This window comes from Poecilia reticulata, chromosome 2, assembly GCF_904066995.2.
Source record: "Poecilia reticulata chromosome 2, P_reticulata-male-v2, whole genome shotgun sequence".
In the NCBI taxonomy this organism is placed as follows: Eukaryota; Metazoa; Chordata; class Actinopteri; order Cyprinodontiformes; family Poeciliidae; genus Poecilia; species Poecilia reticulata.
The window spans coordinates 9755729-9772053 of record NC_088831.1 but is presented as its reverse complement, the minus strand read 5'-3'; the positions used below and the strand labels follow the sequence as shown (position 1 = coordinate 9772053).

At 38.5% G+C, this 16325-nt stretch overlaps 2 long non-coding RNA genes across 2 annotated transcripts; both read right to left on the bottom strand.

Annotated features, from left to right (window-relative positions):
• Positions 1–525: 525 nt before the first annotated feature.
• LOC108165635 (uncharacterized) lies at positions 526–9681 on the bottom strand. Its single transcript, XR_014091433.1, has 4 exons — positions 9115–9681; positions 8667–8809; positions 5456–5538; positions 526–880 (listed from the first exon to the last, which is right to left on the bottom strand). It is a non-coding gene; the product is annotated as an uncharacterized LOC108165635 (long non-coding RNA).
• A 5167-nt stretch (positions 9682–14848) lies between these two features.
• LOC145554119 (uncharacterized) lies at positions 14849–15664 on the bottom strand. Its single transcript, XR_014090161.1, has 3 exons — positions 15375–15664; positions 15062–15199; positions 14849–14952 (listed from the first exon to the last, which is right to left on the bottom strand). It is a non-coding gene; the product is annotated as an uncharacterized LOC145554119 (long non-coding RNA).
• Positions 15665–16325: the final 661 nt, after the last annotated feature.

Sequence of the window (16325 nt, the reverse complement as noted above, 5' to 3'; positions counted from 1 at the left end):
GTATTACTTGGCAAATTAACTTGGATCTGGGTCAGAAAGCTTTCTAGACTTTTCTCCTACCCGCAGTTCATTCAGTTTTAAAGCGCTGCTGTTTTTTTTGTTTTTTTAACAGCAAAGGCCTGCCAAACGCCTCTGAGGCATGAAAGGCCTCCATCACCCCCCAGAGCACATACAGCATCCTCCACAGATTTTGATTTGGAAGGGTTAAGAAAAAAGATCCACGGTTTTCACATTTCGGATTCAGAATCAGAAGATATGTCTTGGTCAATACTTCATAGAACCACTTGCTGTGGTTTGTTCAGCTTCATATGAGGATGTGGTTGTTGCAAAAGCTGCTTTAGCTACAAAATGTGTGTGAATGCTAAATATGAATGTGAATGTGTGTGAATGCTACATTTTTAGCAATATATATATATATTTAGCAATTTTACATCTTTTAATAAACTTGTGCATTAATATTACAAGGTTCTTTGTGGATTTGTGGGGAAGAAACAGAACTTGAAAATCCTGAAAATCCAGTTTTTCCATTTCTTTTTTTAGCCTTCATAAAGTTGCTTCCGAGTGTTATCACTAAAACTTTTCTTATCAGCTAATTAAATATTGCCACACAACTCTCAGAGGTACTGGATGGCATTGTGTTCCTCTTGCCCTGTGGCTGCTGGGATTATCTCTTGGCCTCTAATGACCCTGATAAAGCAGTGAAAAAAAAGAAAAGGTGTAGGAGATAATTGCAGAATGGGCTGACTTTAAAAATAAAATCTGCAAATTTCATTACAAGACGTACCTCTTCTTACCTGTGAGCAAATGCGGCGGGTTTTCACATCTGTGGTGCGGCGAGAGATTTGGAAAGCCTCTTTGCAGATGCAGCCATGTTGATGAGCTGCACAGCGGAGCGTTGCGTATGAGCAAAAAAAGAAAAAAAGATTTGGTGTGATAAATAAGTGTTCTTCCATTCACACTCACTGTAAAACCATGCTGATTAGGGGAACATCTGGGTAGGATCCTACCCAGAAGAACAGACCACCTTCAATTACTTCCTTACTTTGAATAAAAGAAGCAAATTTAGTCGGTTCAGCACTTTCAGAAGGAGTTACGTCAAATCGGAGGCAAATGTTGAACCTTAAAAGTATCTCTCGCACGGCCTTGCACAAGTATTCAAATTTTTTCACTTAAAAAAACATAAAAAACTAATCACTTTACATTTGAACGATTCATGTTTAGCCCCCTAAATAGTTCACTTACCAATAAGTTGCTATACTGCATCAACAGGCTTGACTTTATTTAGGAGTATCGGAGTAAAGAGGACTGAATACCAATTAATCTCCAATCTTTCAGCTTGTTATTGGTCAAATTTAAAAATCTTGTACCATTTTACTTCGACTTAAATATGCTGCACTTTGTGTTGGTATCATGCAATATCAGAATAAAACACTGAAGTTCCTTGCTATCATGTGAAAAAGTTTAAGTGGTATAAGTATTCATTGCTGGACACTGAAGTTCAAACTGAAGTTTGACTTATCTGGAGACTTTTCAAGCAAAAGATCGGAACCAAAATGACCAGAATTACAACATTAACGACATGCTAGCAAACAATTGGTGCGATCAAAAAGAAAAACAATCCTCACTCACATGCGGCTTAATTAAATTTAATCTGAATTGCTCTTTTAGAGGCCTTAAAATTCATCAAATGCTCTCTCGGACCTAAGCAAGATAAATGTCTGTTTGCTGTGGAGCCAGCCAGGTCTGGGAGTGGAGTCGTTAATGAGGGCTGAGTTACAGCACTTCCAAAAAGCCCGTGCCACCACGCCACGAGCAATGGCCTTCCTTCTCCTCTCCGCAGAATCCCTGAACAGTGATTCTCACCCCTGCTGAGCCTGGTAGAAACCTGGGCATATAAAAAGGAGAGAAAATTGAAATGAAACTTAAACCCCCGCTGCTGCGGGAGATGAACTGTGTCTGGATTGTCAGACAGCGACTGTGCGAACTGTTAGAAATAGCTTTGTAAAAGGAAAGGGTCTACAGGTCCATCACCTCTCTGGCTCTCGCATGGCAGTCTGATGGAAGTCGAACCGCTGCACTGCTGCTTTGTGATCCTTCAGTGGCCTTAGGTGTGAAAGAGTCCACACAAATATTGGACTGAACTGAGAACCCCTCATTTATTTAATTAATTTTTTTAATTGCCCAACTGCTTAATTAAGACTAATTTAACATTAGACTCACTTCTAAAGAAAGTTCTGCTGAGGTGAAGACTCCAGCAACATTTTAATGAGAAGGCTTGTGGTCTCAAATAGATATTATTACTGGCAGACTTGTCTAACATAACTGGTAAGGTGATGTAGCTAATATTCCTGACTAGCATAGCTGCTTAAGTAATTAACTAAATACTAGCATTTCTGACAAACTAATGGATGCATTAATTAAATAAATGCTAGGACAACTGGCTAACTAATGGTGAACTTAGCTGCTTAGCAGAAGTAGCTAACATGCCCGGCTAGCATAGCTGGCTAACAAACTGTTAATTTAGAGAGTTAAATACCAGCACAGCTGGTTAACTAATGGGTAAATTAACAGGTTAAATAAATGCTGGAACAACTTGCTAGCTAATGGTTAGCTTACCTATTTAACTAAATGCTAGCATAAGTGGCTAACTAATGGCTAACATAGATGGTTCAAAGAGAATGAGAGCAAAAACAAACAAAAAAGTAATAATGGTGCAATTTTGGCTACAACTTTGATAAGTTAATCCTTGTTTATAGCCACAGTGCTAAACTGAACTCAACTATTCCAGATACCTGCATTTTTGTAACTTTAGTGAGTTCTTGTGTTTAGCTTTTGTTCTCAGGGTGTCTCAAAGACATTTTGAATAGAACTGCCATCAATAAATATTTTATGCATTTACACGATTAAGTTGGGCATTACTATTTATGACATTCTAAATTAATGAATCAGCCTTCATATTGGGAATTAATCTAATTTGAAGTAGGCACATGTAATGTATTTTCTTTTTTCCCCTTATTCCAGTGATCTTAATTCATTTTCCCCTATTTATTATTCCGTTTGCCACCGGCATGTTTGATCCTGTTATAAACTGAATTTACTGGTTTCTACTTTTTTTTTTCCTGCAGGGATTTCTGGATATTTATTACACATTGACTCAATATCCTTTTGGCACTTGAAATCCGATGCGAAGCAAAGACTGCTCCTCCTCCAAAGATAGTCCCTTCAGCAAAATGAAAAATTACACATCTTGCCCCCAAACACACACACACACACGCACGCACACACACACACACACACACACACACACGCACACACACACACACACACACACACACACACACACACACACACACACACACACACACACACAACGATTGTCTACGTAGACCCGTGGGCTCCTTAACATTTGCTTCCTGGACTACAGTTAACCATATTTATTAAGCTCATTAGCTGTAGGGTATGCAAAGTCAGCTAAATCCCACTTTCTTAAAAGAAAATAAATTCAGGTTTTGAACAATACTACCCAAGAGGAAGCTAAGCCTGTATCTGTAGAAATATATTCAGCCTTAGCAGAAGGGAAAAAAAACATCCATGCTCTGAAAAGTGTCCCAGATCTGCATTAACTGAGATGTTGCAAAAGCCTCAGGAGGCTCACGTAGCTGCATTCACAACTCATGAAAAGCACAGTGTCGCTGTTCATGTGGAAGTTTGCTTGTGCTTCGACACCACAAAAGAAAGCCACTCCATTCTTTGTGAGAGCATACGGAGGGAGAAACATATTGCATTCACCCTGCACACTTCGGCTCTCTGTACTCGATTCCCATGAAAGCTCTCGAGTGAGAGCGAGCTCAACGGGACCGGCTGGAGTGGAGAAAAGAACAAAGTAAGAGCCAGGCAAGGAATAAAGCCGGCCACAGACAGTGCAGATGCTCCTTCTGACACTGAAATACTACATCTAATCCGTCCAACTCTACCAGAGTGCCGAGCCAGAGAGAAAAGTGTCTACGGCGAAAGCCTGTGGGTTTTTGTCTCTCGGTGAAGTGATGGAAAAAGTCGGCGGTATGATCACGGCGGGAGGTGTTGTGTTGTGAAGCAGAATACCAATAACAAAACAGAAAGGTGCATCTATTCTTTTATATCCAAGAATTTAGGTTGTCCAGCTGGGGTCACTGTTGTGATGTAGTACATAAATTCATGTCTGATCGTCTGCCAGAACTTTAAAATAGACTCTCTTAGAAAGACGCACAAGTCCCAACTTTCCTAAAGCACTTCGCATACGCGTCATGTCTAAGGTCAAATTTGCCTGTCTAGTCTGTGATATGCAGCAAAGGCTTTCCATAAGGACAAAATAAACTCAGACTAAAAAATATGAATTACATACACTCAGACCATTTCTTGCCGCAGCACTTGTATTTTGATTCTATTTAATCATGTTGCTCCAATACACTGCAAAAATCTTGTCAAGGCAAATAGATGATGTATGACATCCAATTCAATCGAAGTTACAATGTCAAATTAAGTTGCTCTTGTAATGCACATTGATTAAAAACAAATCTATCTAAACAAGAGCTGATTTCATCCATCCCTGTAGATAAAGTTTTCTATTCTGGCAGTGTGTCAGTTCCAGTAGCACCAACCTATGGATACAAAACCAAAGGCAAGTTGAGAGGACAAGAAGCAGACTGCACAAAGACAAGAGACAAGAGACGGAAGCGACAGGGCCATCAAAGGTTTTGTCCGGGAAACACAACTGAACACGGAAACCTCTGAGCCAGAGGTACTTTCTGTAGGAAAGCAAAAAACACAGAGAACAATATGGAAGGTTATTAGCAGCGATAGCTCAGGAAATGGTTCTGTCAAGGAAACAGACACAGGAAAGTACAAAACTAGTGGGTCAGAAGTGCTTCCTATAGGAAAGGAAAACAAAGTATGGTACACGAAGTTAGTGGCACTTGTGACTTTGCCAGTGACCCAGCCCAAGAAAGAGAGACAGCCAAACTATCTACGGAAAAGACAAGCAAAGAGCACAGTGTAGAAAATTAGCCACAGCAATATATCCGTCAGACCCCATCCAAAGAAAAATGGCAAAGTACTTTCTCTGGCACCGTAAAACTAAGAAAGTACACAGTTATAGGAAATGGATTGATACGAAACTTTGCTTAAATCTCCAGTACCTTGTCCTGAGGATTTATGTAGCATTTTTACACTGGAGAGTTCCCCCCTCTCCTCTGAGAGGAAGAAACAGTCAACAGATTCAGACTCTGCATAGCTTTCCATCAGACAGACGGAGCCAGTTGGCTACAAATACCCGCTGAAGCAAGGAAGAGAAATAATAGTGTTTATAGATGCAGCAGATCGGGAGTATAGAGAAAAGAAGATATCATCAGGTCCCTGAGGAGTGGAGAAGAGGGTTTGTTTGCTGCTGTGTTTGAGCGTGTTTTGTCTGTACAATTACCTGCTATTTAGGCTTCAGTGTGCTTCCTCTATAGGGCAGAACTGAGATGCTGGTAGAAGCAGACATCACGGTTTTGATGAAATCTGTTCTGACGTGAAACAAAAAGGAATTTCATCAGCTCAGTTTGTTTGCTTCATTCAAACAGAGGCAGTTTTGTCCCCTCTTTCTCTCTCTTTCGCTCTCTGTCTATTACATGATTCTTCATGGCACTGCAGTCTGGGTGTACAATGCATTATGAAAAATGTTCCCTCGCTTTCCTAAAAATACATATTTATTCCAAGAAAACGGGAGGGGGGGGAAACGCCGTCACATAAACAATTTCCCATGGAAATCCGAGCTCTGAGTGTTTACCTCGGGGTGGCGGAGTCACGCATTTGCTTTTGTATAATCCTATTTTATAGTCTGAAGAACAGTTTCTTGTAATTTATAGCTGCAGATCTAATGATATCCTTGGGCAAACGTAACACAATGGTCGTTTCGTCATAATTGCACATGAAGGAGTAGAAAGAGTCGAATGTGCTGAAACTGAAGGATAGGCGGGGGGTGGAGGGGAAGGAGTGAAATCTCATCGTCATGGCAACCTTTTTTTTGGCACAAAGAGCCTGGCTATGGAGCAATTCTTTGCTCTCCAGGGAGCAGGGTAAACTGTGAATATAATAATGTGATAATGTATCTCGACAAACACGGAAGGTGTGATGTGGCGGTGAGCTTTGCAGGCTCTCTCTCTTGATTGCCCCCGAAAGTAATGTTTCTCTAATTTCCTGTGCAAGGGAAGGAGGTGTCACTCCTCACACCGCGTTATAACAAGTTATCAGCTTCACTCGGGTGTCTGCTTGTCCATACAGTAACAGCCGACGTAGTAAAGTTGTAAGGTGGAGGAATGTGCTTTTTCTTTTTTCTCCCCGAGAGTTTAGAAGAAAAAATGTTTTAAAACACTAAATCTAAAACTGCTTTTTGATTGACTTCAACGTATTGAATCAAGTTGTGGCACAGATTTGAATTTACAACTAGGGTGATGTTAGGGTTGTACACCTCTTGCTTTGGATCTCAAATAAAGAAATGACTCTACCTTCTGCAGCTTGCTGCTCACCAGAACAGTTGGCAGATCACAACCCGTAAATGCCTACTTGCACCCCTGGGACTTATTAGCAAGATTCAACAAATCCTTCAAACATCTTGGCTACAAACTCATAAATATATGAGCTGTATGGTTCACTATTCTCCAGTCTAGACAGAGTAAAATAGAAGACGTGCAGGCCAACATTTGTGTACAACACACACACCCCATTTCCCACTATATCATTACTGTGCACTCCCCTACACCTTTCATCCCCCACCCTGTTCTCCTCAGAGTCACTGGGAGCAAAATTTGATTTCCGCCTCATAACTCTCTCCATAATGCGATATCGCCGGCACTAAATTGCCAAGATAACCTTTATCAGAGTAGAGGTGAAAGCCCCGGATCGTTGAGCGTTTATTTCCCCGCGAGGCAAGAAAAACAAGGAGGCGCGGAGGATAATGGATATTTTCCCTCGGGCAAAAGACACGGACACCTTAGCGGCGTCACTGAGCCATTTGGATAGACATCAGGCGCTGGAGGAATGTTCTTGATGGAGGATGCGGGCAACACTTCTAGCATTTGCCTGTTGAAGAACTTTATTCTTTCTCGCCTTTTCTTATAATGCGTGTGTGTGTGCGTGTGTGTGTGTATAGTGCGTGGGCTCAGAAATTGTTCCTTTCAATAAAGCTTTTGTTTACTTGACCCCAGAGAGTGGATCAGCCAGGCCTTTTGGGGAGTGTGTGAACAGAAGGCAGAGTTCTCTTTAATTTCTTTCTCCATAATTACACATATAAAAACACTATCAAATATCTCACTCAGTACAGTTTTAAGAAGATGTGCCAAAATCTACATGTAATGACTGGGAGATGGCTACTTGCTTTATACGAGAGATGCACCAGTCGGATGTTTGGGACAGATTTTCACTCCTTGGCTCTTGGAAATCTTATCCTTCTGTCTCGATTCTTTTCCCTTTTGCCTTGAATGGACATTAATTATTCATGTTCAGTGCTGCGGCAATGTCGTGACATATGTGTCTGTAATCCGTTGACGAGTTCACGCTGTCTTTTGCAACTTATTTAGCATCCACTCCACATGAATCCTGTCTTCTAACAAGAAAACATGAAAGTTCTAATCTTATATCTGTGGATGTTCTGCAGTTTGTTGTAAAGTACCAACTAAACTGGGCAAGCTAGCTTTTACGTTTTTGGTGCCTCATGCTTGGTTTAAGTCGATGTTAGTCAACATGCTACTGTCAGCATTTTAGCTAATCATAGCATTTTAGCTCATTTTAGCTTAAGCATCGTTGCTTAAACACTAGATGGAATGCTACTGACTATCTTAGCTAGTTATGGACATTTTCATGACATGCAACAGACAGGCTGTTTTAAAAGACTGTTTTCTGCTTTAAGTGCTGCTTTCTCTCACTCTCTCGCAGCAACCCCAATGAACCAAAGAGACGTTGCAGAAAATAGTTTGCTTTTAATAGCATCCGTCATCTCCACGCTTCCTCTGATTTCATGTTTATTCAACTCACTGGTCCTAAAAATAGGATTTTTAACTTTTTAGGTGACAGCTCAGCGATTAGGGTCATTTTTGAAGTAATTTCCTACGAAGGAAAAAAAAAGGCATTAACGGTTTCATCAGCGATGATGCCTTTCCAAGGCAAGCATGTGTCATCAGTAATAGTCTCCAGGAAGATTAGAGCAGTTTTATTTTTGGAGGGGGGGTGACCTGTTAAAGCAAGTGAAGTTGAGTCACCGACTTTAAGGACATTTACTTAACATCCTGCAGCACCGGAACTGCTGGGGGTAAGAGCTTTTACTCATGCCTGTTTTTTATGGTGGGATCAGGTTAATGTGTGCTGCCGCAAATTCTGCCACAATGCCAGCCTGCGGTCATTTACAGAAAATCTTCGCTGATATTAACCTGACTGATGTGACTCAGATGGATCAATGTGGAGCTTTAACTTTGTGCTGTTAACACGACAGTGAGTCACGCAAAACTAAATATGAACACCATTCTGAAGGCACCTAGCAATTTCTTGTGGCTTTGACAAAAACCTTTTTGTTAACACCAGTCATTTTTAATATAGGAAATGTGAGCCGAAAAGACAACATGGGACTATTTGTAGCTTAATTTGCTTCTTCTTACTGTATGGAGACATTCAGTCTAATCCGTCTGTCTTTTCCGGTTGATTTCTTGAAGCAGAACAGCGTCTCCAGCAGGGTTAGCTTGCGCACAGCCACAAATGCCTCCGTCTCACTCTTATCCATGGAGACGTTTTGCTTCTTCAGCTGCAGAAAACACAGATGCCACTTTTTAAAAGCAAAGCGGCTCCTCTTTTGACAGCAAGGTGGTGGGTGTGGAGGACAACTAAAATGTTAAAATGTGGCAGTTTTTCAGAATGTACTTTCTGTTTGATAAGCTTTTTGGCCTGCATGCTTTTTCCTGAATAAACATAGGCAACAAAGACACATTTGCAAGTCTTATCTTAGCTGATTATGGTTCAAAATAGGGCTAAATCATGCCTAATTACCATATTGTTGAAACTAGTCATTAAAATTCATTGACATCAACAACCTAAAAGTGCATGAAGTACCTGTATTTCCAAAAGAGAAGTCAGGAACAACCACTGGCAGCAACATGTCATTTGTTAGCCATCTGAATGCAGAGGGAGCAGATGTGACTGCGTGAGGTCTGTATAAAGATTGTGTTCAGCTGCTTACAAAATTCTTCAATTTCATCAGAAAATGTTGCTACATTTGTTGGCAGTTGTTTTTTTTTTTCTTTAAAAAACACTTCCCCTTTACAGACAATGTCAATAAGATGGCAACAGTGCAAACATCAGCTCGCTAGGTCTGTTGCACTGTAAGAATAAAATGGCACAAAGAAACAATATTCTGAGCAATAAGCACCCAAACTTTAAATTTATTTTGTTACTGCTCAAATGTAGCTATAAAAACAGAATTGTTCCAGAATATATTCAATATATGATGTTTTATTACTATATTACTATGTGTTTTTTTTGTGTGAAAAAAACATAAAAAGCAATTAGATAATGTTGCTGTTTACCGTTTCCGTTTTGTTTTTAATTTTTGTTTTATAATAATATCCAGAAACGAGATCATTTTTACTCAAGATTTTTGAATTTTAATTGTTTGCTTGCCAAATATATCCACTTTAGCTAGCTAGTTGATGAGCTAGCTAAAATGGATATATTTGGTGAGCTAGCTAGCTAGTTTGTGAATGTTAGTTTAGGACATTAGCACTAAGTTATGTGTAAAATAACTATAAAGACCTCTAAATATTGATGAATTGGATGGCAAAAAGAGGAACTTTTGTTGCAGCAGTGACAGTCTGTCACATTTAACCGTTGGGGTGTGAGCATTCAGTATCATTTTAATGATGATTATGTTTGAGCCCATTTTCAGAATTGTCTTCAGCAACTCATTATGCAGTTAGTCTGAAAAAGCCTTTTCATGTGTGATTGGATAGATACCAGAAATGACTTTTGGACAAAGATTTTTTTTATTTTAAATGTCCTTTTATAGGGACAAATGTCCTTGGTACCAGAGATAATAAGAATCATGATTTATAAAATTATTATCCTACACTGGGATACAGTTAATTGACTTTTAGTTTCTAAAAAACCAACGCTTTTGTTAAAATGTTTTGTTCATAAAACATCTTAATATTAAGGTGCAAGCGATGGATGTTGTTTGATCTCTGCCAAACAGCTAGATGAAAAAAGATCTTTCTCTCTATATATATATATATATATATAAAAAAAATTGGATTGAGTCAGGAGTCCTTGGGTACGAGTTGTTTTTTGAAACTGGTCACGACTCGACACTTTAAATCAAAAAGCAGCACTTGTAGGATTTTGTGTCATTATTGAATAAGCTCCCAAATGCATCTGACTTTGGAAAAAAAACAAAAAATGATTAAGCTGTTGACAAAGCTGTGGAGCAACAGAATAGGATTTTCAGGTCACAACTGGAACACGTTATTCCAAAGCAAAAAATACATAGAAAAAAAAAATGCAAGTTGATTTTTTTTCCCCTTCAAATGGATGCCAGATAACATCTATACTCCAACAGTGTCTTCACAGGTCTGACTAATAAATCAATAAAACAGCTGCAGCTGATCCAGAACGCTGCTGCTCGCGTTCTCACTAAAACCAGGAAGATAGAGCACATAACACCAGTTTTAAAGTCCCTACACTGGCTCCCTGTAGCTCAGAGAATAGACTTTAAAATACTGCTGTTAGTTTATAAATCACTGAACAGTTTAGCACCACAATACATTAAAGATCTGTTATTGCTGTACCAACCGTCTAGACCCCTCAGATCTTCTGGTTCTGGTCTGCTCTGCATCCCCAAAACCAGAACCAAACGAGGAGAAGCAGCATTCAGCTTCTATGCACCACTAATCTGGAACAAACTTCCAGGAAACTGTAAAACAGCTGAAACACTGGGTGCCTTTAAATCTCAACTTAAAACCCACCTGTTTAGAGTTGCTAATGGCTAAATTGGGATTAGAGTGCGGGTTTTGATGTCTTCCATGTTTTAGTGTTTTTATCTTTACTTTTGATCTATTTATTAATTTCTTTTTTATTTCTCTTTCTCACTGTTTACGTTTTAATGATGTAACGCCCCCGGAAAACGTCCCAGTTTAACGACGTTTAACTGAAGTCCTAAAAGGGGTGCGGGTTTTAATGTTTTTATCTTTTTTAATCTTTTTCAAAATCTCTTTCTCTTTCTCACTGTTTATTCAATGTCACATGCTGTTTTTATTTTAATTATGTAAAGCACTTTGAAATGCCTTGTTGCTGAAATGTGCTATACAAATAAAATTTGATTGATTGATTGATTGATTGATTGATTGACTCCAAAACCCCCCCCCAAAAAAACTATTAGTTCTGGGTCATTTGAGGCTAAAAATTTGATTTTCTGCTCCTTCGTATGAATACAGGATAAGACGCTCGGCGCATACGAATCCCAGCATCCCAAAATGAAATTCCCTGCCTCGGTCGGAATAAGAAGAATTTAAAGTTTTTCCACCATCCGTTTGTCAGTCTTCTCTTTTCGGCACAAAAGAGTCTATAGCTGGGCTGTCTGAGCAGCATATAAATAAAAAAAGCCTTAATGTTTTCAGGAAGCCGATGATGTCTAAGCCTTACCCGATGTGCACCGAGCCAATAGCGGGGCTGTGTCAGAGCAGGCAGGGCAATCTGCTGTGGGGCCCGACGTGAGCAGACTGGAGAGCAGCGGTTTGTTTAATGGCCTGGCTTGGCTGCAGAGTCCAGACTCAGACGGGACTGTGAGACAATTCCCCGCGGTTATGGATTAATATTGCAATAGTCCGTCCTGGAGGACGGCCGCATAGCTCAACGTTCTGAAACACAATTAGTTGTTATTGTGGGAGAACAATGGGAAAGTCGGGTTTTCCCCTTAGTGTCTTGATTTTTTTTAAATCCCAGCAGTGTGCCATTCAGGCTAGTCAGGATCAAATAAAATTTGCTTTGGTTTTTGATTTTAATGCGACCTCTGCACCAGTGGAGGGAAAAAAGGAAGAAGCACTTTGGCCATCCAAAACAAGAGGGTTACAACAAAGCATCATGGGAGAATAGACCGGGAACGCGCTCGACCAAACTAAAAAACGTAAAGTGTTTGGTGTTTCTTACAGCTAGCGTCTTCCGTCTTGGACAGCAGTCTGAGCCACCACCAGCTCTGAAGCGGTCAGCAAAGCCTTTGTTCACCTGGAACATGAGCGGTTTTCTGTAACGACTCCCACAAAAGCTTTTTTCCTGTTGCACATTAAAAAGTAGCGCTTTGTTTGGCAGTCGACTGCCGAAGGACCTTCGTTAACCCCGCGTGGGCGTCTTTTGCATTTATCAGGACAACATGACCTGCTGTGGCTTTCTCTTGCAATTCCCGCTTTTATTTTCCATTGTAGCAGAAGAAAATGGAGAATGTTCATCAATGGAGATTTTTATTTTCAGATAATTGCTTGACTGCATTCAGCAGCTAAGAGTAGCTTGTGAACACAACAAAGAAGAGAGCCCCCTGCCTTTGTGGGCTTGCAAAAATGTTCTAAAGGGGGAATGTGAGAGTTAACGAAGTGCTAATAAATGCAATTAGTGGAAGACTTGAAGCTACAAACCTGCTTCCAGACAGAAACAGGAAGTTGATGGACTGATCCGGAGCACGAGGCACAGCAGGAGCTCGTATGCCAGCTTACTTGGTTCAGTTTTTCAACGTCCTAATTTGGGGAAGATAAAGGCCTTGTTACTGTCATGATGAAAAGGTTTACAGATCTGTGGAAAACCAGAGAACTACAATTCTATGAATTTCTCACATTGGTAAAGGGAGCATAAAGAAAAACAATACTCAACTCACAAAATCAAGACTTATGGCAAAGACAATTCATTGTAGAATCCTTCTGCCTCTTTATCTTTCTCTTTGATCTGTGTCTAAAGTCCACAAAGGGTTTAATTTAGAACTTAACATGCTCTGTCAATGTTTTTTTTGTTTTTTTTTAATCAAGAACAACAAATAACAGACTTGATTCACTCAAGTAGCGTCTCTGTCAAAATGATTGTGTGTTGCTAACTCGGGAAATTGTGACAACTACCGCAGATTAAAGGTTCCTTTGGAAAAAACTAAAAATACAAAACAGGAAACTTTTTAAAGCACTTCTCTGTCTAGAAAAAAGCAGTAGTTGATTAGTTTAGCTGATCAACAATACCACAACAATAAGACTTAAGGATCTTTTATGGTAAAAGTAGACATTTAAAGAGCAACCCAACTTTAAACCAAATAAATCTTTACAGACAATTATTCAATTTGGCCTTACTCTTCTTTACAACATTTCAGTTTGATTTAAGTCTGGAGTTCTTTTTTTATTGACCAGAGTCTCAAAGCCTCAGCAGTAAATGTCAATGACTTTTTTTCCCCCTCCACATCTGTTCTTGAATTTCTCTAAATTGGGCCATGACGGGTTAGTGTCTGAGACATTTTAATATACTTCCTGTTAAGATGGTGGCCCAGGTAGAGTTTAGGTCGTCCTGAACTTTACATGTCTGGTCTGTGGAGAAGCAGTACCTCAAACCCTGAGATTAAAGCAACTATTGTCCAGTCTAATGAAGAAATGAACTGCTGTCACTGTAACACAATTAGTGTATTTCGTAAAACTGCAATGAAAATTCCTGTTTCACATCACATGATCAACAGCCGGATGTTACTACTGACAGAAACGACAAAGAAGATGACAGGAAGTGGCAGGAGGACAATGAAATGTCTCTCAATGGGATTTATAATGCAAACACAGTTAGTCGTAGCTCTTAACTTGATTTCAGCTCTGAATAAACATAGAATGGTTGCTCATAGACATACTCAATCAATTCTAGATTAATTTAAGGACGGCAAACTGCAACGACATGAAATATCGGTAGGATGATTGCAAAACAGGCTTGATTTAAGGTTCTCTTTGTTGAGGAATGATACCTTCCCAGGTGGAAAAAAAGTATACTTTAGTATACTAAATTTTAACATACTTTAGTATACTTTTATCGATGTACTTAAACTGTACTATTTTGGAACAACTAATTTTGTTCTTAGTATACTTTAGTAGTATTTAAATAGTATGAAATTACAACTTATAGTATATTTTAGTATACTATACGTACTTTTTTGGAACAACTTCAAGTGTACTTAAAGTATACTTTTTAAATATATTTTAGAGCTTTATTATATTTTGATATAATTATATTTTGAGTATAATAATTCTGTCTCAGAATTATATTAAAAATATATTTAATATACTTCAAATATATTTTAAATATACTATTATTATATATTAGTAATGTTTTTAAATTACACTTAATTTTTATTTTTGATTTCCTGCTATTGATAATAAACTACAATTTTAATTACTCGTGAAAGTCTTTATTCCTACGTACCTATTTTGTACATGACATGCATAACTACACTACAGTACTTACATTGTTTTAGGCTAAAATTACATGGAAAGATTAATTACACAAGATGTTCAGGGTAATTCAAATATTGTTTTATTACCAACATTTTAAAATTGTCCAATTTTACTCACAACTTTATGAACTTTACATAAATTATCAGTTTACACATCAAAAATGAACACAATGAACATGAAAATTTAAGTGTGACAATAAAACATGAAAGTGAGGATCAACGACAGAACATTCCCGTTCACTGCACCTTACGGAAACCTACAAAAAATAACAATAGAGTAATTAAACAGAGAAAATATTTGTATTTTAAAGAAGGCAGAAAAAAATGGCAAATAAAAAAATACAATTTTAAGACATTGTGGACTCGCCATGCATGTGACATCATCAGAACTGATGATTGGGACCGGATGCCTGGGGTGGAAAAACATTTCTGGGTGTCTTTGCCTGTTTATGTTAGAAGTAGAAAAAAAATAGTCAGCAATGTCATAGAATCAGTTGATGTTGGAATTAACTATGAAGCTGTTTTAAGTGTGGACTTAAGGAGACAAACTACCTTAAAATCTTTCCATCCATGATCTGAACACACTGATCCTTGCAGGGTGGTGAGGGGGGCTGGTGGTGCCCATCTCTAGCAGCCATCAGATGAGAGGCAGGGTTCACCCTGGACAGGTCACCAGTCCATCACAGAGCCCTGAAAGTCAACAACAAATAAAAAAAATGAAATATAAATGTTAGATTAACAAGAAGAGAAAAAAACTTTCCAGTTACCTTTAAATCAAATTATGTTTATTAAGCACTTAGTGTTGGTAACAGCAGTTTTTGTTGTTGAAAATGTAGCTAGCTCCTCATTGAAAAAACAAACTTACATCATGAAGACGATGTGGAGGTTCATCCTCAGAGCTGGTTGGTGATCTGGTGGAGTCAGAGACAGAAAGTCTTTAGGTTTCCTAACACCTGATTTCTCTGGCTTCCTCCTTCATCTTCATTTGCTTAGTTAGACTGCAAACATATGTTAAATATAAAATCATTGATGAACGAGTTAGAACAGCAACCACCTCACAATATCAAAGTCTCTTTGTCTTATGGAGCTTAATTAAAACCAGGTTAGTTTATGAATTAAAGTATAAGTCGCAACAAACAGCCTCCATGCAGTTATAACATGATGATTGCTATAGTAATAATCATACAAGTCACAATAAAATTGATAAAATAATTATTTAAGAAACCAAGTTATATATCTTTACTGCACTGTTTATAATTAAATGAAGATAATTAATAAGCAAACTTACCAGCTAGCATCACTTAGCAGCCGTCGTCCCTCCGGGCTCCTTTTGTGACACATTTCATTTCCATCGGTTGTTGTCCCGTTGTGTTGTCGTCTAACTCGGACTAGGACGTCACCAGCTTAAATTTACCAAAATGAGTAACTATTGTCAAGGCCCTCTCTACTCTATTATTCGAGTAAAAATGCCGAATTTGTACAGCATCTGTCATCTTCCCTACGTTCAAGTTTTTTCTTCTCTTTGTGGCGTTTTTTAAATAAACAAAAATGTGCAATACCGCCACCATCTGGTCTGGAGTATGAACTGGAGCTAAGGCCGTTGATTATAAGGTTTTACATCACACATCTGAAAATTTATTGGGTACTTTCTTAAAAATTACATCATGATTATAATTTTTTTATTGTATGCAATTTTAATAAATAGTAAAAGATTATTAAGGCACTTAAAAATTCATACATATTCATTCATATTTTGTTCACTTAAAGTATACTTTTATTTAATATATTAAAAGTGTATATTGGTACAATTATGTTT